General features: G+C 52.9%; 1 long non-coding RNA gene across 1 annotated transcript; it reads left to right on the top strand.

Annotated features, from left to right (window-relative positions):
* The first annotated feature begins 11,018 nt into the window (after positions 1–11,018).
* Positions 11,019–22,081, top strand: LOC129735286 (uncharacterized). The gene is made up of 3 exons (XR_008730710.1): positions 11,019–11,174; positions 14,220–14,374; positions 20,725–22,081. It is a non-coding gene; the product is annotated as an uncharacterized LOC129735286 (long non-coding RNA).
* The last annotated feature ends 1,333 nt before the right edge of the window (positions 22,082–23,414 follow it).

Here is a 23,414-nt window from a genome sequence, read left to right as displayed (position 1 = left end):
CCTCTGCCGTTTTCTAACCACATTTATCCCAGCAATTTATCTTGATTAGTACGTAACAAGTGGCTGCGCCGCTGAAAATGCTTGGTTAACCTTTGTTAGCACGGATGGGGGTGGCCCCCTCCCTGTGCAGTCGGAACTGCCCCAGCAGCCAGGGGCACCATGCCCCTGCGGCTGTGCCAGCCCGTGGAACTCCTGCTTCTCTCTGGTAGTAAAGGCCCCCGTGAAGGTGTTGCTTTTGAGTACCCCTAAGGATGCAGATACTTCATACTTGCATGTGCAAAAATAGCTCACACAATGCGTCCTGTTACCAGTGTTGTACCAACCTGAAATTTTATCATCTTGCTGCTTAAAAATACGTATCTTTTTGCTCATTTACTGCAGTTTTCTTGCAAGATGTTTGCCTCTCCAGCATGGACTTACTAACAAATTTCCTTCTTCTCGTAGTGTTTATTCTAGGGATGTGCCATCACCTGCGCGTCGCAGCGTTGCACTGTGCTAAGACAGTGTGGGTATGTATTAAATGCAAAGGAGCGTCATAACTCCGTACTCTGGAGAGGTTTAGGCTCTTCTGGCAGCCCTGACTACCCCTCAAGTCTGCAGGTAAGTAATTTTTCAGGTCTTGGATTTCGAGAGAAGTGTTAATAGAATGGTGAGCCTAGGTTTAAGGTGTTACAAATGCTATTTGGAGAATTTTTAGGCCGTTATAACTACCCAAGCCCTTCTGTAATGAACGTCGTGATAATAGGAAAAGCACTCACAGTTTCTGTAGCAGATTTTTAAAGTTACCTTGGTTGTATCAGTCTCCTATAAAAAGAGGTGTAATAATCATACAGGAAGTGAAAATGTTTCAATGTAAATGCTTGAAGATACTTGTTTTCTGGAAATTAATCTTCAAACTTGGAGAGTCTGGGAATTTCCCTCCTTATACTGTGGACTAGCAAACCCAACTGAGGGATTCTTTTTGCCATCACCCCCCTTTTTCAGCATCTCGAAAGCTGTTTGAGCCAATACAGTCTGTAAATGTTATTTAACGTTATGATGATCTCTGATGCACGAATGCCCCTGAATTCTACCGTAAAACAAGCTGCAAAGGGGGTCTTTGGCCTTGTGGCACGCTCCGGTTCATGGCATGGCCTTCAGGACTTGTTGCAAGTTTGCGTGGTTATATACTTCTTCAAAAGCTATTTTGAGATGACAAACCCAAGGATGTGAATTGTTTTCCTGCTTTTCAAAACATGGAAGGTTTTGGTGGGAAGGGAGCTTGTTCTTCCTTGCTTGTGCTTCTGGAGAGGATGGAACCCCCGGCTGGGCAGAGCCGGTGTTGTGTTTAGACACAAGATGGTGCTCTGACAATTCAAAGACAACATGGAGACCTGGAGGGAAGACTGGCCCTGCTGCAGTGTTCTCCCTGCCTTTCTCTCGGCATCCAAGTTTCAGGTTTCCTCTTAACAGCTCTTCAAGGTGAAGCTGTTGTGTCAGCGGTCAAAGGATGGAAAGGAGAATCCCAGCGTTTGATCATCCGAGGGTTCCGAAGATGCCTTTCCCTTGCCTTCACCTCTCTGCGGTGCCCAGGTCGGGCTGTGGGGATATGTCTGCCTCTGGTAACGGCCCCAGCCAAGAGGCTGGGATGGAGGCGGCTACGCTGGAACCTCTTCAGCCCAATTCACGTGATACTTAGGAAAGGAAAGGTTTTCCTTCGTTAGGAAAAGGTGGTGCCGGGCAGTGGGCAGGAGCCAGGCGGGGTGGGGGAGATGAGCCACCTTGCTTTGCAGCATCCCTCAGCCTGCCGCTCACCTGGCCCTCCGGGGAGCTCTGTGCCGCTCCGCAGGTGGGTGTCGGTGACCCCCCGAATTCATACCCTACCTGCAGAACGGTTTAAAAGCCACAAGCCAGCGGCAGGTCTGGCTGCAGTGGTGAGGGGGCTGATGCTCCACACATCCAGCCGCGCACCTTTCCCTGCCCGCCTGCAGCCCCGATGCCGAGGGCTTTGGCTTTCTGCAGCTAAAGGGCAGGTTGCTGCCATCACCGCCTGCTGCTGCTGCTGCCACCTCTGTGTCAAACGTTACAGTGCCCGGGGGCTCCGGCTTTGTAGGTGCTCTCAGGTCTGGAGCTTAGCTGAGGAAGAAAAGGGAAAAAGTAACACGCACACACACCCACCCATGTTGGAAACCTTCCCAGACCTCACATCTGCTTTTCGCTTCCACCTTCCAGCGCGTGGGGCTGAGGTGGGGAACACCACGTCCCGGTGGCCCTGGGGCTCTGCGCTGGCAGCCGGGTCCCCCATCCAGCCCTGCGTGGTGGCAGTGGCAGCGCTTTGTCACGGTGTCATCATGCCATGCCTCGTAGCCTGGTTCGCACACACTGTTCCCAGGGTCTCACTTAAAAATCAGGTTGATGCTTGCTTTCAGTTTAATGGGAGAAAATAAAAAAGGAAAAGCTGGTAGGTGCTGCACTGGGTCAGACCGCATGTCCCAGCGTCCTGTGTGACGGTGGCTGAAAGCAAACAGCTGGAGGGGAGAGCAAGAACGGAGCAGATCGGTGGGTCACCCTGTGCTCTGCTACACCTTTGGGCTCATTGAAGAGTCAGCTTCTACCTTGTGGAAGCAACTGGATTGATGGAAAACGATGCAGGCTGTCTGCATCCCAGCACGAACTAAAAGCAGGAACTAGGAGAGCTTGTTGGTTCACGAAGGCAGCTGGAGTACCTCTGGATGTAGTAAATACTGAGAATGAGGTAAAGCTTTATGCTGCTTCTGCCACTTAAATTTCTTCAGCTGCTGCACGGGTGCTCCCGGCAGGTGCTGTCACAGGGATGCGTGTGCCACGTATGACCCTGTCCCTACTGCCTTGGGGCACTTGGTTTCTGCCCCCTGGGCTGGCAGAGAGAAGCACGTGGATCAGGTGTGAAGTGTTTCAGTCTTTCTGGAAATGGCTTTAGAGGCTGATGGGGATGCTGAATCCAGGAGAGAAAAGGTGCCGAGGATTTTTTTTTTTTTTTTTTGCTGCTAATTGATGTGTTCAATGAGAGAACAGCAGGATGTGTGCGTGGGCAGGGAAAAGAGAATTGTTGTGAAAATTGCCCAAAAGGTAATGAAAATCCCCGAGATAAGAGCGAGGTGAATTGTGCAGCATCCACAAAACCATTAGAGTCCGGTTGACTCACTTGCAGATAAACACTGTGTGGGTGCTTGCTAGCAAAAAAAAGCTCTTCTGCCCTTTGCAGATGCGCCTGTCTCATTCCTCCTGGGAAGGAAGGATGCTGCAGCCGGGGCCCCCGTGCTCAGCCAGACCCCAGAGGCGTGGGGGGAGCAGGATCAGCCCCTAGCAGTGGGGAGGACCAGGAGGTGCCCATCCTCGCTGTGCTGCAGCCGGCTGCAATTTTCCATGTGTGGGAAGAGAATACCAGAAAGGATGTCTCAAGAGGGGGAGGTGGCAGCAGGAACAGCCCTGGCAATGTCCAGCTGGCAGCACCGTCGCTGTAAAACACCAGGACAGAGTGAAGACTCTATGCGATGGGTGTGACGGACAGTTCTGCTGCCTTTTGGGTGACGATGTAATGACAGACCGACCTGCCATCTGCTCTGCGCACCCCGTCGGGTGACTGACCGCCTTCTGCCAGCGTTTTCAAGAGTTGTTTCTCAGCTAAACCTTTGAACTCTTCAGGGTGCTCGGCAGGTCGTTTTACCATAGTCAGCCACGTCTGCAGTAAAGCCCAAAACGTCAGCTTGGGGCCAGAGCCACGGCTGAGGAGCCGCGGTGAGCTGTGAATGGAGAGGTGGCCACGTCGCTCGTGCTTGGGCGCAAGGGGAGGCAGAGCTTGTGCCATGATCCCTGCGGGGCTGGTCACCCCGGGAAAAGTTACGGCTTCCAGCCCCTTCCCACCTGGGCTCTGACACAGTCCTGGTCTGCCGGAGGCTCAGGGCTCTGATGGGCCAAAGTTAGGTGGCTGTAGCGGGTCCCCGAGGTGATGGGGCAGCCAGCCTTGCCCTGGGCCTGCCCTCGCTAGCCCTTCAGCCTGGCCATCGTCCGGGCGGGTCAGAAACGCTGCAAAAGGCCGCGTGGAGGAAACTTTTTGGAGGAACGAAAAAACTTTAACACGGCTCTGCCTGAGCCAGCAGCAGTGTTTTGGGCTGGCAGCAGCACCTGGGTGTTGAAAGTGTTCCTGTTCGGTGAGCGGGGTGTTGCAAGCGCCATAAGGTGTGATCTTAAACGAGACGAAGAAGTAAATCAGAGAAGGTCCTGAGGAGTGTTTCCAGTTTGTGAAGGAAGGAAAGCCGGCCGCGCTGGCTCGGCTCGCCCTGCTGATGAAGTGACAATTTGTTTCCATATTCCTCTTACGGGTGAAGCAGACTTTGCCGGGCTCCTCGCGCCTCCAGCAGCTGGGTCGCATGATCCCGAGCTGGACCACGCTCCCTGCTGCTTGCTCGGTGTTGTTTTAGGCTGGTAGCTACAAACCATAAAATAGAGGTCTGTTCTCAGGCTGATCCCCAAAACAGACAATCGGAGCTAAAAAGCTGGTTGAAATGGCCACGGTTCATGAGAACTGCAGATGAGACAGGCGCGGTTCGGGAGGGGGGGGGTCAGTGCTGGTGGTCCCCCTTGGTCTGCAGTGCTCGGTACCCAAATATTGGCCCCGTGGCACAGCACACCTTCCTCTGGGGAAGCTCTGGTGTTTGGACAAGGGGCAGAGGAGTTTGTGCTAATCTCCGCAGCTGCTGCAGTTTCCTCTCTTGTTTGTACAAATTCCAGTTTTTAAGTGTATCTCACACCCTGCGTGTGCTGAGCTTGGGTGGCTCTTGTCACTTCTCATCCAAAACAAAATACATCACTGATGCTGTCAGTCCTGCCTTCCCCTCCAGCCGTGAATCACCCTGCACGATGGCAGCGGCTTCCTCAAGGGCGCTGAAGTTACAGTCGGGATGGAGGCACCCTGGCCTGCGGCTGGTTCGGATGCATTCGGGATTATTCGGACTTGGTTTGCAGCCGGGTCCTGCTGTGGGTGCTGGTGTTGCCTGCACACGTGCTGCCCGCAGAGCACCCGCACGTGGAGCCACGGCAGTCGGGAGGTTGGATGAGTCTTGGGGATTGCGGTTTGGGGCGCAGCGGAGCAGTCCTGAGGGGAGGGCACTGATCTGTATCGCAGGTACAGTCTAACACACTGCACGCCCCAGTGCTGTCAGAGCTCCTGGAAGGGGCTGGGGAGGACCAGTGGTAAATCTTGGTGAATTCCTGGCGGGTGGAGCAACACCCCATGGGCTGAAGCTGCCAGCGCTGGCTGTAATCGGGGGACATTGCTCCTTAATGGAAGAACACATCGGCGATGGACGGGGAGCGAGTCCACGAGGAAGCCTCCAAGGTGACGTTGGCATCAGAGCAGCTTGTGATGGAGAGATGCTCTGGGACCATCCTTGCAGCTCCAGCATCACAGCAGGAACACTGCAAAGCCCTGCATCACCTCTGCTCCAGGACCACGTCCTGCAAGAAAAGAGATGGATGCAACTCCCTGTTGAATTTATCTCTTCAAAGATTTTGCCTTGCCTTCACCTCAAGGGATGGGTGAAGGCTAAGGAAGGAATACTCTTGCCATCCCTCCTGGCAAACGCCTCGTGTTCCGGGCAAACGTCGAGGGCCAAGGGTGGGGGGTGGATTTTCCCCACTCGGTGCAGCCGTGGCCCGGCGAGAAGCTGAACGCCGGCGCTGCCTGGCTCTCCTGTGCCTCCGAGCAGACTCCAAGCCCCCATCTCTGCAGCCTCCTGCTGCCCAACGTCACTGCATCTTTAACGGAGCCCAGATAAAGAAATGCTACAGAATGAGCTTAACGAGGCACCGGAATGGGAGCCCCATCCAAGGCCAGTAGTAAATCAAGTTACAGAATCAGTAGGTCATAGCTCTAACTAAGCCTTTTATAGACCATAAATCCACATTTCCTGGATTTTACAGCTTCTGGTTAAAAATGTAAAAATACTATGTGATTGGAATAAGCCACTTGATTGTCTCTTAACACAAATACTGTGCTGGGAAAAGCTCCTTGGCCTGTGAGCAGGGGGGTGTGCTCCACGGGGAGCCCAGGGATGGTCCCAGAGGAGAGCTGGGCACAAGCAAAAAACCAGGCATTGCCATCCATATGTAAGCTGTAATCAAGGGACCTGGCAGTGCCACATCACCATGTGGTGGCACGATGTTGTGCCCTCCCTTTAAACAGCATCAGCATCCAGCATCTTTATCTCTGCAGGTTCTATGTCTGTGCCCGGTGCAAGAACCTGTTGGCGGTTAATAGCTTGGAGTTGTTTCTTTGCCCGACAGCACTCCGCTTGCTGGGATGCTTTTGGAAGGGTAGTAATCAAATGGTTTTATCAAACGTACCCATTTGGGGAATGTGAAACATCTTCTGTGGGTAACTGCAGCTCGGGGGCTGTCCTGGTCCATTCAGGGCTGTCACAAGCGCTGGAGCTGAGCAAAGTGCCAAGAGCTGAGCTGGTGGCAGTGAGGCTGGGCCGGGCGTCGATCCTCCTGGAGCAGATGCCAAATTCAATGTACCTGCGAGGCGAGTGGCTTTGACACCACTGTCTGGGTACGTTTAGTTTCTGTGGGCTGCTTGGGGTGTCAGGGACACCCTTCCCAAAAATGATCCCTGGGCTTGGCAGCCTCAGTCCTGCAAACTTCCAAGTGTGCACGTAAAGTCGCAGCACGTGATTTCAGTGGGGCCATTCACGTGCCCGTGGGGAAGCGTCGGCTCCCTTTCTTGTGGGATTAAAAACACTGCAAGCTTTAAATCAAGGGCATGAGAAGAGAGAAATAAGATTTGCCCCCAAAATACCAGGAGTTCCTTTGTTACCATGGAGGAAGGACAAGGACGGCAATGATGGCTTTGGACTTCGGAACTTTGGCAAATGGGGGAAACATCTTGCTGCTTTCCTCCTCCTCTCAGAATTACCTGCCACCCAGGGCTTTCTCATTTCCCAGAAGATGAACATTAGATTTGCTCTTTTCCATTGAGGATGAGCATGCTGGGCTGCATCACTGCCCTGTGCAGGAGCGAGGAGGCATCACCTGGCACCACACACCTCTTGGCAAAGGCTGAGGTGGTCCTCAAGGTTTCTAGCGACTTTTCTCCTGCCTCTGCTGCCACTTTGTTACAGTCTTGGTTTGCCATCTTCTCCACCCGACTGGCATCTGCACAAACCACAAGGCACCTGCTGCTTTGCTTTAGCCTGGTCCGTGGTCTGATCAATCCCTCTAACACTTGGCTCGTTTTCATGTTGCCTCTTCCCCACTTGTTCATGAGGTTTTTGTTCTCCCCCAGGCCGTGTCCTGCATCTAACTCCTGCGGTTAAACCCCGTTACAGCACTCCGTGCTCGGACATCTGGCTGGAGAACAGCCTTCCAACAGGTCGCTGAATGAACGGACGTTTTCCATAGCTAAGGCTCTTGAGTTCTTCCCCAAAGAAGTCAATGAATAACTGTAGCTGTTAGCACGGATCACTTCCATTTGGAAGCTGCACAATGGTTCACCTCCTGCCCAAACTGCCTTGTGCTGGTCCCTCTGCAGGAATGTAACGAGTGTTCCTCATCCTGGTGGTCCTTTCCTTGCTTTGCTCTCCCCAGGATGCCAGTCCCAGCTCGCCTGCCCCGGGTACCACAGCTGGGCTTGCCTCGTGTCAGGTCACCGCAGCATCAGAAGATCCGTTAAAAGCAGCAGGAGCTGGCTGCAAGCCGCCGTGTCCCTGCTGGAGGAGGATTACACTGGACCCACGGAGGCTCTGGAGGGATCCGTGTTGTGCCTGAGGCAGGTCAGGCATCACTTTTTTTCACCGCTGATTTGGGAGGGGATTTAAATGTCACAGGTAAGGCATCCCTTCATCTGGGGCTTTTCAGGAGGTCACGCAAAGCAAGTCAGGACAGTCTCACCCTTTTCACAGTCAATGTATGGAGAAACCAAACTTACTCCCTTTTTATTTGCAGTAACTTCAGGAGACCGTTACCCCATCTCTCTTGGTCTTCCATCAGCTACAAACCCTGGTTATCTCTCTCCCTCTCTAACTCATAACCCATTTTTTAGCATCATTTCCATCTGTCTCTGGATTGCGCCACCTTGGTTCAGCCCCGAGCAGTCTGAGAACACATCCAGCGTGTGACGGTCCCCGTGAGGTTTCCCAAACCATGCAGCATAGGGGCCTCTGCTGAGCCTGCGATCCTCCCTTGCTCCCTGGTCTTTTCCTGAAGATCTCCTGCCTACCCGACTGCTCCTCAGCTGTTATTTCTGCCGCGAGATTTTTGTTCTGCATTTGTGCTAACCTTCAGCTCATGCCGCACTTTGACTCATTTTAATATTGTTACTATCTCAAACCTACTCCTTGTCACATATTTGGGGAGTAGGCAGAAGACATCCAAGAATCTGAAGCCAAAAATAGGGTAAAGGAGAGAAAATACAATTATGGCTTTCAAGCTCTTCTGACTCAAGCCCAGCCTGGCTCTGCAGCCTGTCTCCAGGGCTCCCAGTGGGGTGCGCCCGTGGGGGATGCACCCTCAGCCATGGCCACGCAACTGGTCGCTCTCCTCTTCCTGGTCCCTGTGCTGTGCTCCGGCGGTGCTGGGAAGTTTGAAGTTCTGCCTCATCCCCCGATGGCTGCAATGCCCTCCGGTCGGCTTCCGTACCACACACACGCTGTGCAAAGTGGCACCGGGCCCTGGGGCGGGGAGAGCCATCGCGAGAGATGTGTCCCTACCGATCGGAAGGCGTTGGGTTGTTCATGCCCCATGCAAATCCGTTGGGTGTCCGTCCCCGGCGCCCTGCGTGCAGCTGCTGGAGCCCAGCTGCCCACCGGCTGCACATCGGGTGCACGGCTCGCCCCAGCGGCCACCCCGTCTCCCAAGGCGTGGGGCTGCAGCTGGTCTCCGCCGGGTAACGTTACCCCCAGGAACATATGGGATACATGCATCTGCTGGGCCAGGCGTGACCCAGGGGCAGCCACACGAGAGGCAAGGGAGGCTGTGCAGGGGGTTACAGCAGAGGGGGGGTGCGAGCTGGGGTGCCAGCCTCCGCCTGGGTGCCCAGGTGTGCTGAAATGGGCTTTTGCAAAGCACGTTTTTTCACCTCCCCCACCAACCTCAGTGGCCACGGGCTGCTCGGGGTGTCGGGCTGTTGCCACACAGCTCAGCTTGTGCCGTGCCACGCAGGGACCGCTCCCGGCACACGGCTGGCAGCGGGATGCTTCACGGGGAATAGGGAACACCAACCCCCACCACGTTCCTCATGGCTGGTGGCTGCTTTAACTTCGCTTGGGGTCACGTTTGATTAAGTCATGTATTTGTTTTTAAACTCCTTACCTATTTCGTTCCAGTTTTTACTGCCGCTCGTTCTTGGAGCTGAACTGGTTTTAAATATCCTTCTCCCAGTCTGAGCTTTCCCAGTTCCAGAAAAGCAAATGGATTAGCTGAGGGCTGTTGTGGCGGTGTTGGATTTCTCCTCTATCTCAATGTCGTAATGTTTGAGTCAAATGTTTCCAGGGAATAGCAGCTCAATTAAATAATTCTGTTTCTGGAGGAATTAAAGAAGAAACTTTCCGCTTGATCTCATGCACAATATCTATTTACAGAAACTAAATATCAGGCGCTAATTGACTTGAGAGGTGCCTTTTAACCGACCGCGGTACTTTGATCTGCCAGACCCACCCCTGTCACTGTTACAACGCGTCACAGGTACGGGCAGCCGGCCGAGCCCCACGGGGCTGCGGGGTGGGCACGGCCGTGGGGCTGAGCACCAGTGGGGTGGGCACGGCCGTGGGGCTGAGCACTGATGGGGTGGGCACGGCCGTGGGGCTGAGCGCTGATGGGGAGGGCACGGCTGTGGGACTGAGCACTGGTGTGGTGGGCATGGCCGTGGGGCTGAGCACCGAGCCCCCCGCTGCAGCAGCCTCACTGCATGCACTCCCTGCAGCTCCTCCAGCACCCCCCTTGGTGAAGCTCGCTGGTGTAAGAACACCTTTCCCTGGTGGAAGGGGGTCCCGCAGGAACAGGTGGTCCCTCCTGGCCGAGGGGACCAGCACAACGTGGGGGTGTGGGGAGGGCTGGGGCTGGAGAGCGGGCATGGCCCGAGGGGCTCGGGGACAGGACCCATCCAGGCCTCTTGCCTTGATGGTTTCAATCCCTCAGGCACCAAGTAGGGTTTGGACAGACGCTTGGATTGCGACCAAGCCGGCGCTGGTCCCCCGAGGGGCAGGCTGCGTGGCAGCCACGTGCTGTGGGTGGTGATATGGCGCTGCCCGGCGCGGGGCGGCTGCGGGAGCGCTGGTCGCGTTGTGTCTGGACCCGGAGATGACCCAGAGCTGCGGCTTCTCCTTGCCAAACCACAGCAAGGAAATGCTGGTGCTGAGGCTTGTGCAGGTTCCCCGCGAGCAGCTCCCGCAGCTTCTCCGCGCATCCATCTCCCAGCAGCTCCCGAGAGCAACCGGGAATACGGCACGGGCTTGTGCCCCGAGGGTGCCGGTGCCGCAGGCTCTGTCCCCCCGGCCTTCACCCACCCTGCAAGAGGGGGTGGCTCAGCCCCTGGCAGCCCCTGTGTCGCCGGGGCAGGGGGTGAGAGGAGCGTGGTGGTCCCCAGTGTGGGGTGGAGGGGGGTAACACCCCACCGGTACCTGGCACCACGAGCCAGGGACTGTCCACACATCTATTTTTGGCGCTGGCATGCCGGGAGCCCGGGACAAGCTGTCTCGGCTGCTAAACCCGTGTGAGTTTCCTATTGCTGGAGAGGCACTTGCTCGATGCCCAAAGACACTGGAGCGGTTAATTATGACCTATAGCTCTGACGGATCATATCGCCGCTATTTTTAGCCCTCTCACTTCTGGTGTCAGCCCTGTATCTATCTCTTTTCAGCCTTTTATTTTCAGTTTCTTATTGCTGTTTCCTAAACTCGTCTCAGGCACCAGGTGGGCAGCAGCTGGGGAGCTATTTTTGTCTCCATGTGGCACAATAAGCCGGCTGGGAGGCCGTGGGGGGACGGGTACCGGGGGGACGGGTACCACTCTGCCAGCAGCCAAAATCCACCAGCCGCTGAGCCCAGAACCAGAGCCCTGTCCCAGGGCAACACCTGCATCCCACCGGCTGCCCTGGCACGGCTTTGCCGCAGGCACCGCAGCGATGGGCACAGCCACTCCTGCCGGACACCCCAACCGCGGTGGGTCCCCTTCAACCATTTCCAAATGCAGCCGGGGATGCAGAAGTGGGGCGTTGTGTCAGTTTTGGGGGGGTGTTTGGGGGTTTGCACAGCTGAGGTGTCAGCTTGGCTCTTGGCGAGGGAAGGCGCATCCCTGCCGCAAACGCGACACCGGCTGGATCCACCTGGCGCAAACGCAGCGGGATCAAGCAGAGATGAGGGAGCAGGGGGTGACGGGCACAAGTCAGGGAAGAGCTGAGTCCCTCCCCTGTCCCTCCCTGCTCCACCGGGGAGGCCGGCGTGGTGTCACCCCTCCCTTGGCACCGGGACCTCTGGCAGGGACCCAGCGAGCTGGGCGCTGGATGGGACGGGACGGGAGGAGGAAACCTGGCCCTGGGGGCAAGAGTGGGGGCTCAAGAGGAATACCCCATCGCTCCTGGCTGCTGACAGGGGTACAGAAATAGCCAGTGCCCCTGGTCCCTGGAGAGCAGGCACACGCCATGGACGTAGATAGGAAAACCCTCCCCTGAAGCAAGCGACCCTGGCAGTGCCCGGCTTCCTCCCAGCTGCTCCCAGCCGTCGCCTTCGCCGGGCTTCCCAGCATCGCTCCGTCCCCCCCGCACAACCCCTTCCCTCTCTGCAGGCCAGGAGTTCAGCCGAAGGACGTCAGAGGGATTTAAGGCTTTGGCAGAGGAGCAAAAGGTTTTTGCAGGGAGCTAAAGTAGCCCTGCTGCTCTGTGCGAGCTGCTGCCCTGTAAGTACATGGCCCAGGCTGGCAGACTGGAGCATCCTGCAACATTTTACGGAATAACGAGGCATTTCTTGTAAAAGCGCAGCCTAGAAATGCCATTTTTACCAGTTATTGGTGGATGTCGTTGTAGGCACACAGCTGATGCTGGTTTAGTGCGTGCCCGAGTACAGCTGTATCACTGCCCATCCACCCCCGAGTTGCCCAGCAAGCATCCAGAAGCAACCACACAAACCAGCGATGCAGACTGGGCGTATGAACACATAACCACACTCGTCTGACCATAACAAACTGAGCATGCAGCCCCGCAGCAAAGCAAAGGGAAGTCACAGCTGAATGTGGCAATCGGGACGTGTACAGGTGGTGAGCACCAGAAACTGAGCCCTCTCCAAACCCACGACAGCGCTGCAAAAGCCTTCGCGGGACGCGTTCCCGGGGACGATGCTTCCCCATGCCGGACAGCGGAGCCCGTCTGCTCCTGGGCTGCCTGCAGTCCCCACTGCGGTCGGTGCCGCTCAGCCACGGGTGCTGCCTTTCCCTCAGCTAATTAAGGTGTGGGAAATACGTTCAAGGTGGTGCAAGACATCTGGTTACCTCGAAATGAATTTTCCAAACTTAATTATATTTCTCCTCCTGCAACATATGCTCAGGCGAAGATGAGGACGGGACCACTGATAGATGAAACAAGTAGATGCAACAGCAACAGGGGTGGGTTGGGGCCGGGGGGGGGGGGGGGAAGCATAATCTCAAATCTTGCTGGTATTTGTGGAGTGTGTAACTGACAGGAACATTTTAGGGCTATGAATACGAGCTGACGTGTGCACGTATGTGCAAGCACTAATCCTGCTAGGACAGGACATGCCGATCACCTTCAGGAGTGGGAATTTTAGGCAGTCTTCTCCAAATGAAATCCCTTTGTGTCAGCATCCAGGATTTGTTGCAGTGCATTTTTCTTTTTTATTGTCCCTGCTTTTTACGGCTTTTGGTATCAACCTTGGTGCTATGATTGGGTTTATTCAGTGTGTTTTTTATGATCTAGCTCCCCTGCTGCCGGCTGGCGGGGAGACCCAGCCCAGGGTTTCTGTGTGAGATGTTACCAGCTGGATGCTTCTGTCGGTCTTCATGGACAGAGCCTCAGGTTTTGTAGCAAATAGTGGGTGGCCATCCTGGGATGAATATCCGAAAGGCCCATGGGAGCCTCCCTGACTGACAGGCAGATCGCAGCAGATGTAACACCGTGGTATTTCTGCTCGTTTGTTGGAAGGCGCAGGCTGGTGTGTAGCACTTAGACACACACCTGCCTGCGGATAGCAAGGGGAAGCGGAGGGTGCTGAGCACTCAGCGTCCCTGTGTGAGAGATTTACATCAAACCAGGCGGTGTGGGAGGGCGAGATTCACGGCGAAGCGATGGGGACAAAACTTAAGCCCTTTGCAAGCTGCTTTTTCTCCCCTGGCTCTCCTGTGAACAGGGCGGTTAACCCTTTGGGCTGCTACGTACGATTTCATGTGCGCACCGTGTCTTCCCACCCATCAGCCTGGGTGGCAGCGGCCGGGGCTTCCCACATGTATTTGGTCAGTACAGGGAGGTTCAGCAGAGCCCCTGGGCAAGGCACCCCGTGAGCGCTGCCAGCAAGGGTGTCCCTGTGCCCCAATGTGCAAACTGGGTCAGAAAACCAGGTTGAACCAGGCGGGTGAGCAACCTGGAGCTGTGCTGCACAGGGCACTGGCTTGCGGTTGCTCTTCCAGATTGGAAACATCAATTTTTGTTCACGGGCTGAACAAAAAGGAAGAGAAAAGCATTTGGTAAGGGTTGTGTCCGTGGTGGGCCTCACCTGAGCTGTGGCTGGAAGCAGCAGCCAGTCTCTCCTGGCTTGGTCCCTCCTCCTCTCACCCCCCAGATTTTTCCCATTGTACAAAAAATTCACCAAACCTTCCAGATGTGGGCTGGGCTCCAACAGCTGGAGACAGACACAAAGTCCACCTGACACTGTGCTACTGAAGCGGATGTGAAAATAAAGTAAGCTGGCTATTTTTGATCAATGAGTAAAATCAAAACACACATGTCCTGAAAGGACGCACGTCCTGCTGCGTGAGTCTGTCCCCTGCGGCAGGGGGGTTGAGTGGCCGAGGGGACCCATCTCCATCTCCAGCAGCCAAGCTCCCAAATAGCTGGCACCGGGGCGTGGACATGGGGGCCCTTGTGCTTTGCTGGGCAATAATACATATACAGATACAATAATAGAAATAAATGCATGTATTTATTTGGACAAGGATATTGGTTTTGTTCCCTTTTTCACCTGTTACCTCTTTTATCTTAGGGTATGGCTAAAACAGACCAGGGACTAAAACTGCCGAGTCCTGACGAAGAGAGCCTGGACTCACCCTCCAGCCTAATGAGCCTAATTATTCTCCTGGTCCGAAGAAAGACAGCAGCCAGGTTGGGAAACTGAAGATGATGTTTTGGAAAGGACAGGTAAAACTGATAGAACTGGCTTGCTTATATTTTGATTTTTAAGTGGGTTATGAAGGATCTGTCCCGTCGGGATCCTCAGTGCTATCAGCTCCAGCAGCTACCAGGTATTTAGCTGGGAAGCACTTTGGGAGACAGCAGTTCAGCAGAGCATCCAGGCGTATGCCTATTGGAATGGCATCCGAAAACACGGCTCAGGAGATTGCTTTCGTTTGGGAAACACCCCAGCTCAGCAGGCATGTTTCACTGGAAAAGAGAATTTAAGTGCTGAAGAGTAGGATGGAGTTTTCTGCGATGTAATTATATCTGTGCGAGGGCTTGCCGTCATTTTTCTGTTATCTGCCTCTTGGCATTGTGTGACTAAAAGAAAATCTGGGGTTTGGTTTTGTGTTTTGTTTTTTTTGTTTTTTTTTTTTCTTTTAGAGTTTCTTACCATTACTGTAATGAAAACAGCCCTCAAGTATACACATTGAAAGGTCAACGGCAGGGAACTAGTTGCACTTCAGTAGCCTTGAGGCTTCAAAATATACTGGGGATTTCTAACTCATAAAGTCTGAACAGCCAGGACAGGGTTGGCCGAGAAAAGCAACCCAGTCACCCTTTTGCTGCAGCTGCGAAGGGAAGGCCAGTTCGTATTTGCATCTGCGCGGCGAGAGGGGGATCAGGCAGGGAACGGGGTTTGTGATGGAGGTTGGCTGCTCTGTCACGGGGGCAGCATCCAGCCGAGGCGCTGGGTCACCTCCTCCCTGCTGAGCGCCTTTCCCTGCCCTTTTACAGCCAGCGGCGGCGATGCCTGTCGGGGCTTGCGCTGCCTCAGCTGCGATTCCTTGGATCAAATCACACCGCACGACACGCGCCACCCGCATTTCTCCTCCTCCCTCCCGCGCCCCGCGCAGCTGTGCTGTATGTCACCCAAAGCAGTGCCCGCAGCCCTTGGGGCTGGATTATGGCCCGGGAAACCCTTGCAGCTTTGGGGAGAGCCTGGGACAGGTGCTAGCTGCCTGCCTGGCATCTACCCGGCCAACCCAGGGTGCGGATCCTGGCGGTGCAGCTCAGGGCTTGAAATGTCACCACTCAGGTGCAGTTTTCTCTAGCGCAGCAGGTCTTCCTTCATGTATTTATTTACCGTTAGTAACAGCAATGCATTTTTACCCAAACACTTCTGTTCTGCTGCTTCAGAACTGATTTGGCAGCTCGGGCCGTGGGCTTTTGTGAAGATAAGCTGGAAGCAGCCCAGTCCCTGGCCGGTGACACCGGGAGGAGTTCGGATGCGGGTTTACTCGGCTTTGCTTGCCTCTCTTTATCATCAGCCAAACCAAAACCTTGGATCCAGCTCCCTATGAATGGTGGTGAAGTTTGGACCTGAGCTCCTGTAATAAGCAGTTGTTTGCCTTGGCTGGCGGCTTAAGACTGTAGAAAAAGATATTTCTAGGTATTATTTCTGAACGGAGAATGACAGTTGAAAGACAAACCTTGTCCAGCCAACTCATGTGTCCAACTGTTTGGTTTTCCAGGGGAAATGAGTAAGTAGAATGAGACAACAAATGAGATAAATGACATTTAACCAGTACTGTAATGAACCTGGAGCAGTCCGCCTCTGGATAACCTGCAAATTATCTCCATTGCTGTTCTGTGAGTTTTTAAAAGAGGCTGCGAGTTATTTGCCAAATCCTCTGAAACACAATTGGAACTGAGTGAGAAATTCCCAGTGGTATTATTTGAAAAATCCCAGCCCTATGCCTATAGGGAGGTAGAGCTCCAGGTTAAATACACCACCAAAAGGCTTGGATTTCTTTGTGTGGGCTGGCAGCGTGGAGAGGGAGGATGATTATGTTGTGCGTCATTAACAGACCATTGAGCCCATGAAGGCATGATTTTGTTACGGGTTCCTGGATAGCTGGGAGGTTAATTTGGCCACAAAAGCAGAGGTGGATTTTAAAATGAGCTCGGTGCTGCCTGGCTGCTGCCAACAGCAGGCTGAGATGGGCGGGGGGGGGGGGCGGGGGGGAAGAGGTAACATAAGATCTGGCAAAAGATCCTTGTGGTCCCTGGGTGGCAAAACTGGGGATGTGCACACCGCAGGGACCCACGTGTGCGCCCCCAGCCCCAAACGGGCTTCGAAACGGCCGTACCAGTCAGCAGCCCAGTGGGGCTGGGGTGTGAGCCCCCCGCGGTGCTCCGGCAGGCAGTGCTGAGCTCTGCCTTGCTGTGACCCACCAGCAGCAGGGTGCTGCCTGCCCTGCAGCAGGCTCAGACGCCGCACCGATGGGCTGACAGCTCTTCCAAAACGCCTCGTGAGTTAACTGTTGGGGCGTTTGGCTTGGGTAGTGCTTAGGAAGAAATCCTCCTCATCCTGGTCTGCGGGCAACCTCCTGGCTGCTTGAGATGGTAGGAGGAGAGGAAAGGAGGGAGAGATGTGGAGCTGCCCTGCTATCTTACTGCCTGAATTTGGATAGAAAATACCAGGGAAGTCGGTTTTCTGGCTGTGCGTGTTCTCAAAGTGCAGCCAACGGTGCAGCAAGGGAGTGGGACAGGGGTTGCTCCTCTCTGGGCAGGCGCCTCCACACGTTCCCTCGGGTGCCTGCCAGCCCCCGGGGAGGAGCGAGCAGGAGGCGCCGGATCCTGTGTGCACCCCAGGTAGCACGTGCAACCGAACGGAAACCAGGCAATGGCAAAGGGTATGCAGAGGGCACGTGGCATCGCACATATATTGGGTTTTAAGGTCACCTTTTCATCCTTTCTTCAATGAAAAGCAAACAGCGCTCTATGTCTGGCGAGCTCTCACTTTGCAGTTCTCGAGCAGCCCTTCCGACTGTTAATTAGGTGATGGTCACTGTTTCGGTATGAAGTGGGTAAGCTACGCAATCCCCATTTTTTAGGCTGATAAACTCCATCAGAGCAGGATGCTGCTGGCCCACACATGTGATGATGTCCCCCTGTGAGAGCAGGTGAGGCCAAGCCCCCGCGCAGGGTGCAGGGTGCAGGGCACAGGGCACAGGGACATGGCACTGGCACAGGGGGTGGCACAGGGGCTCACCTGGAAACACAGCGCATGCCCAACTCACCCCCCTGCTCCTCAAATCCATGCCGCGGCAGATGAGGCCGGGGGGATCAGCAGGGAGGCATTTTGGTGATTTCCTTACAGGCGTTCCAGAGGCAGGCTGGAAGGGAGGGGGGCTGCCTGGTGGCCTCCCTCTAACTGACCCTGCAAGCCCGCCCAGCCCTGCCGCCCCAGCTGGATGGGTGCTGGTGAGGACCAGCTGCCATGGTGGCCGGCTCGGCTGAGCACAAGGCCACCAGCCCCTTTAGCTGACCTACCATGGGCTGAAAGGGAGAGGGATGAGCCGGTGAAGTTATCGCCATGGGGTCGAGAGGACATTTCCACAGCTTGTAAATGAACCTGCAAGCTTGTAAAGGGTAGGCTGAAACGTGTTTGCAAGGATTTGGTATCTGTCGGCAAGCCAAGATTTGCTTACTCATGCAAAAGGAAAAAAAATTAAATAAATAAGAGCCACAAAAGTAACAGAAGACATAGCCAGAACCTCAGTAGGTCTACAAATAGGATTCCCTAGATTTGAGCTCTGTCAGTGTGGCCACTTTGCTCATATGAAGAATAAGACAATTTCCCCCCACGACGTCAGGTTCAGATATTGCACGCCTAGGATCTTGTGAAGGTGAGCTGAGTTTGTGCCACACAGTAGAGCTTTACCGGCTAGCCCTGGATTTCCAGGAAGAGAGGTTGTTTCCGAAGGCATCGTCTGGGGCTTGGGACAGGCCAGTGAGTAAAGCTGGTGTCTCCGCTGGCTTTGCTCCTCGGGGCATTACTTAAAGTGCAGTTTTGGAGCACACTGTTCTTAGAGCATAAAAATAACCAGAACGGTATCAAGTGAGTTGTAGGAGCCGGCCGAATGGGGGTAATAAACAAAGTTAAACCAGCCTGATAACAATATCCTGTAACCAGAGAGGGATAAGCAATACTCGGGAACGGTGAAATATAAAAACTGTGTTGTGACGAGCATTGATTTTCCCAAAAAGGAAAGGGAGAACAAGCGGCAGCCGTAACGCAGCCGGGGTGAGCGCTGAGTGGTATAATGATGACAACATTGAACAAGCATCTCATTTCCAAAAGCTCAGGCTGCGTGACCTTTCGCAGCGTTCGGGATCGTGTGTCTGTTTAGGATGTCATTAAACAAGACAGGCTTCCTGCAGCTGAACGGTGCGTAGAAGTAATTGGAGAGGTTTTGAAGAGTGAGATTCCAGACTAGCTAGTTAATGAACTTGGAAAAGCTGCACGTCAGTAATAAATGCAACACCGAAAGTGAGGTTTGGATAATCGCTCTTTACTCCACGTTCAAGTTAGTGACCTGGTTTCCACGACGTGCCCAGCACAGGTCCCAGTGGTCCCAGTGCCTGGTGCGCTGCAGAACCGAGGGTGGGATGTGACTGTCTTTAAGGCAAATTTAGATCAACTGGAATAGTCCTTAGGATCTCGGTGAGCGGCTGGCTGCGTGATCACTGACAGCTCTGCAGATCTGTGTGGGAGGGATTGCAGGGAGCTGTTGGTGCTCAACCTAAGGTTTAGTACTCTAGAGCTAAGGGTGGTGCTATGAGCATGTCTCTCACGGCCAGGAAAGTTATGAGTGGCATTTGAAAGCCACTCTATAGAGTAGAATAACGAGAGTGAAGAATTGGATGGTAGCTTGAAGACTGACATTAATTACCCACTAATTTTCTAGCTGTGATCCATGAAATACTTGTTGCTGATCCCCAGACAGATGGCTAGTCACATAGGATGGGCTTCTCCTCTTTATTTCCATCTGCTATATTTCATTAAGACAGCTAAAAATAAAAATATCCCTAATGTCATTTTTCCATGCAAGTTACTGCTACACTGATTTCATGCGACTGTGAATAGAAGAGTTTCCAAGTGACAAGATTTTCTTAATTAATTTGTGCTCCGTGGCATGCAAAGTGACTGCGAACCCCTACACTAGACTCATCGTGAGCGCTACACTTACTTCTAAAGTGCTATTTAGCTAGAAGAGTCAGTTCAAAACAATTTTTTTTTTTTTTTTTTTTTTTTGCTATAAGGGGCGAAAAGAGTCTGCTGTCTCTTCTGCGCAGAAGAAGTTACCATTTTTAGGTTCCAACCAGTTGTAGATGGTGCCTACGAAATGGAGATGTAATCAAGGAGATCCTTCAGGCATGAAGTCTGCTTTCCCTCACCATAGTAGGAACATCTCCAGAAACAGCTTTGCTGCACAGCTCCAGGCGGCTTTTCAGCCAGCACAGTGCCCAGAAGCCCCCCGGGGGGGATGCATTTCTGGGAGGCTGTTTGGGTCTGTCTTTCACAGGTTTTTTGGGTCTATCTGATGTGTCTTTGTGCGGGGGGAAGCTGGGTTCTTGCGCACACAGCTCCACCAATTTCAGTGTTTAGTTCCTGATGTATTAAAATGTTTTCCAGGGAAACCAAGGGTCCCACTATCCAGATTGCAACTGACTCGTTTTCCAAAAGGGACAAAAGCCTGAACCATTTAAGTGTTGATAATCTTTTCTAGTCCTCCACAAATTCTTGCAGAAGGACAGAAACCTTCCCTCGTTTTACGATGAAGACGTTTTTGCACGTTTTAGAGCAAGGAAGCGAGAGGCGGCTCAAAGGCCCCGGGGTTCGCCCAGAGCCAGGGAGCAGCAGCCCAGCAGAAGCAGCTCGGTGCCGTGAGGGGGGCTCAGCTGGCGCTTGGTGTTCAGAACTTCAGATGAAATCCGGGCCTGATATGAGACCTGGGCTATTTTTATTCTCGGCTCCACAAGCCATTGCCATAGACCTCCTGAATGGTGATCACAGATGTTTACGAGAGATGAACTCTATTACTTTATCCCTTTAAACTTTTAAAAGCTTGAAGGAAGCACGCTATTTTAGACAACACAACTCAACGCACCACTCGTACTATAAGTCTTAGTGACACTGCCTACAACAGGCGAGAACCTTTGTTCTCACCCCGCCTTTATTGGTTGCTTCTGCTTAGAAAAGCAAGCGGTTTCCTCACCCTCCTGGCAATGTTCCCACGAGGAAATTCCTCCCCCCCAGCTGCAGCCACGAAAGCAGTCACACAATCCTTCCTCCTCTCGGGTCGCGCCGTTTCCCCATTTGCTCAGGCTCTTGCTGCCCACCCCAGCCTGTCACCCCAGGAGAACCTTTGGCTCCATTCTTGCGCGTCTTCTTCCTCCTCCAAGAGCAGTGATTTGAGTTCCACCCTAAGATCACGCTGACTCATTGACTTAGGCCCCAGTTTAGCAAAGAATTTTATCACATGCTTCAGTGTAACTGACTTAGACCTTCCATCTGTTTTTAGCTGATCAGAAGCACAGGCGGGCAGAGCCGCCGTGCCCGTCCGCACCCTCCGAGGTTGGCCGTCGATAAGCAGATGTTGTACGTGCGTCAAGTTGAGCAGAAACTCAGATAAGGAGGACGGCTGAACTGGACTCCATCCAGCATGGTGGTGTGTCTTTTAAGACCTAATTATCGTCACACCATACTGCGGAGGTGCCAGCTCCATGGCTCTGACACACTGCAGGTTGGTGGGTACTTCCATCCCAGCCCTCCACTGCTGTGTAAACTTTGAGGAGGCTGTGCCTTGCTCAAACTTTGCCTTGGATATCAGGAATCCTGCGCAAGGACTTCAGGATTAATTCTTAAACTTCAGAGCACAGAACGTGGTTAAGGTCGACAAAAAGCAATGATTGCCTCCAGTCCAGAAAAAAAAAAATAAAATCCAGTAATACCAGAGTCAGTATTTTATTCTGCTTAAACCGCAGGGAGGTTGGATGCAATAGCAGCTCATTTTCCTGTAGGGCCTCATCAGATTGGTACAAGGCTTAATGACAACAGCTAAAGAAAGAGAAAGACACCATGGATTTTGCTTGGCCACTTTTAACTTCTACCTTCAAAGTCTGGCGTATTTAATTCAGATCATATAAAAATTCCAGTGGTGAAGGGTGGAGAAAACTGCACATTGAATGAAGACTTTTGTTTTCCTGAGCAGAGCTGAAATGAAGAAGAAGCTGGGTTGTGACGATCAGATTTCTCCTCTAGGTCACAAGTTCATCCATCATCGGATTTCATGTCATGGGGCTGGGCTGGTCCTAATTGCAGCCAGCCAGGACCCCGCACATCAGTGAGCTTTGGCCCTGGGCTCCTTCCATAAGATATATATTGCAGTCAAAGTTGTACCTAAATAATTTTAAATGTGTTTTTAAGAGTGAATCATTACCTTCCAATTCTACAACACAGCAGAAAATGAAATTAGATGCTGGCTTAGGTTCATATAAAATATAAAACCCAATACTTGACCGGTTTGTTGCTGCAGTAGGTTTATTTTGCACAAATTTAATACAGGCATTAAGCTATGATCTGGTAGCTATGATCTGGGATTCAAACGTATCTGGCACCTCACAGGGATAGAGGAACCAAAATCCTGAGATACGTGGTCCGAGGGCCCAGGCCCTGAATCCAGACGTCAGCGGTGGAGGATGGATGAAATACGGTCAAGCTGAGCCCAGCTCGTGCAGCAGGTGAGCAGGGATCTGTGCAAGCAGCGCTCTGCAGCACCGGTCCTGAGTGATCCCGCTACATAACTAAATGAATTATTTATACATCTTGGGGAGAGAAGCTATAGCCACATCTCAAGCTGAAATAATAATAAAAAAACCCAACCCCACCCCCCCACCCCAGTTTAGCACTTAGCTGATGACTGACTTTTTGAATAATTTAAATTCGTCAGAGACATCTATGGTGGACTGGCGTAACCTCCTATGGACATCTGTTCTTCTGCAGAATTACATGAGACAGAGCGAGCGCGTGAGCTGTTTGCCCGCCGAAATTGCGATATTAAATTATGGGAGAGGGACGCAGGCTGTGACACAAAGATGATGTGGGGCAGTGACCGAGAATCTGGTTGGGGTATCTCACGTTAATCCGATGGCTAATGATGGTTAATTTAGCAATCCTAAAACAGCTTTAGACCGTGTAGGTCTTTTGCAGAGCGCCTTTCAGCACACCTCAGCCTTCAGAAACCTCTGTCCCATGTGGTGATTAACTGAGAAAGTTTTTGTGCTTCCCACATCCAGGACAGATCATCTTGAGACCGGCAACATGTTCTCTCTTAACACATCACCTTCAAACCACCACCACACTGAGGACAGGGCTTTCTCAGGTGTCAGCATACGCTGCTTCCTCACATTGGGAAGAATGAAGCTTTTGCTGGTGTCCCAGGACAGCTCCGAGATGTAGCCTTGGAGAACCGTGCCAGCCCAGAGGAGCAGGACCGCACAGAAGACACATCTGTGTTCCTCGGATGCTCTGAATTTCTCTTAAAGCAAAGAAACCCGAAACTGCAGCGGCAAGTCAGGCTTCCTCTCTGGAAGGAGTTGAGGCGGGCTAATTTTAGTCACCCTGCGCTATGCAAATCGTCGTTCTGTAGCTGAGTTTATTTTTTAAAGTGCTGACTGCCAAACTTGCTGTAGGGCATGGGTGCTTCGTATGGGTCTTAAAGAGGTTTGAAACCAGCTCTTGGTTAGCAGGGCTGCGTTTCAGCTGGAGGGGGGATGCTCAAAGGGGTCCTGCCAGACAGCAGACTTTCAATGGGGAAGATCTAGAGCACATATGGATTTTCTAGAATTACCTGTTAAGTGTTTTTTTTTTAATATGGTTTTGGTTCTACATGCAATTTTTCTTTTTCCTTGCAAACTCTCCCGATAAGCTGCGGGCCCACAGGAGGTGACGGGAGTGCTGGTATCTGGATCGTGCCCAACATCTGTAGATAAAGGAAGCAGATCACTGCTGGGTTTTAGATTTAGTCTCTAAATATTTGGCACAGTCACGGAGTTCACTTTTAACTGGGATTGATCTGACTTCTTAGGAAAGAAGTAATTCTTTGAAAAAATACTGTTAGGCTGTGATTCATGGCACTCATTTAATAGACAGAGGCAGATACTGGGAACATGGAGCAGCAGAAGAAAGGCAGGGTACACTTCCAGGAAGCCC

The sequence above is a fragment of the Falco cherrug genome, chromosome 1 (assembly GCF_023634085.1).
Source record: "Falco cherrug isolate bFalChe1 chromosome 1, bFalChe1.pri, whole genome shotgun sequence".
Classification (NCBI taxonomy): Eukaryota; Metazoa; Chordata; class Aves; order Falconiformes; family Falconidae; genus Falco; species Falco cherrug.
Note: the sequence above shows the minus strand (reverse complement) of the source record. Positions and strands in the feature narration are given on the sequence as shown.